The 978-nt window shown below is 33.2% G+C and overlaps 1 long non-coding RNA gene across 1 annotated transcript; it reads right to left on the bottom strand.

The window, feature by feature from the left end:
* Positions 1-256: 256 nt before the first annotated feature.
* LOC112941898 (uncharacterized) lies at positions 257-776 on the bottom strand. The gene is made up of 2 exons (XR_003247551.2): positions 516-776; positions 257-443 (listed from the first exon to the last, which is right to left on the bottom strand). It is a non-coding gene; the product is annotated as an uncharacterized lncRNA (long non-coding RNA).
* Between the last annotated feature and the right edge of the window lie 202 nt (positions 777-978).

Genomic DNA, 978 nt, shown 5'->3' with positions numbered 1-978 from the left:
AAGAAAGTCAACCATACCAATGGGAAAAAAATTGAACTTAGACCGAAAGATTATACGTAAATTTAATGGGAGAACCAAGAATGTAAAAACAAAACAAAAAAAAATCAAAAGAGTAAATAATTTTTGGGATGAAAACAAAGGGAAAAAGGCGCATAAACCTTTTTTTTTTTTTTTGGGATAAAGGGTACAACTTTGGTTATTTGTGTACCTTAAATTTTTAGCATAATGAACTAAGATTGCAAAAGAAAAAGGCAAGTTTAGAAGAAAGTAGCAATTTATTTATTTGGTATGTGTGTATATATATACTGTATAGATGAAAAGCTATGTCTAAAACAACCGAAAAAGCAGCGAAGAATAATTGATGTCTTCAACCTCAAAATGGCGTTTATTTGATGGTTGTGCAACAAGCGCCTTTCTTGGCAGCAACCCCATCACTTTCTCACCTGCACATCGAAGATTCGTTTAAATTTTAGCTTCTTTGTTTAATTTGGTAAAGAAAGAAAAAAATCCCTTACTAGCAGTAGTGTGTGTAATGACGAAAAATTCGCCTTTTGGTGTGGCAGAAGCAGACAGGCGGACAAGGATAGGGGTCACGATAGTAAGGACAGCCCAAAGGGACAATATCAACACCAACGTTCTCCCACTCATTTGTTCAATTAACATTAATTTCCTCCACATCAATTTATATATATATGTTGGGGTTGGGGTTGCTAGCTGGCCATGTTTTAGGAACCAGTCAGTATGATGATAATATATTAAAGACAACTACTACTTTCACTCAACTGGACATATATATATATATATATATATAAAATAAACACGACTTTCCCATGTGTAAGCATAATTAAGTCAGATACTTTTGATACTGACATGCTGATTTTCATCCCTTATGGTTGTTAAGTTGTTACAGCAATTGAGTACTCAATATGATTAAACAATAAACCTGTCATATCCTCCTACCAAGTCAATATATATACA

Source organism: Solanum lycopersicum, chromosome 7 (genome assembly GCF_036512215.1).
Source record: "Solanum lycopersicum chromosome 7, SLM_r2.1".
In the NCBI taxonomy this organism is placed as follows: domain Eukaryota; kingdom Viridiplantae; phylum Streptophyta; class Magnoliopsida; order Solanales; family Solanaceae; genus Solanum; species Solanum lycopersicum.
The sequence above is the reverse complement of the archived record's forward strand: the minus strand, read 5'-3'. Positions and strand labels throughout refer to the sequence as shown.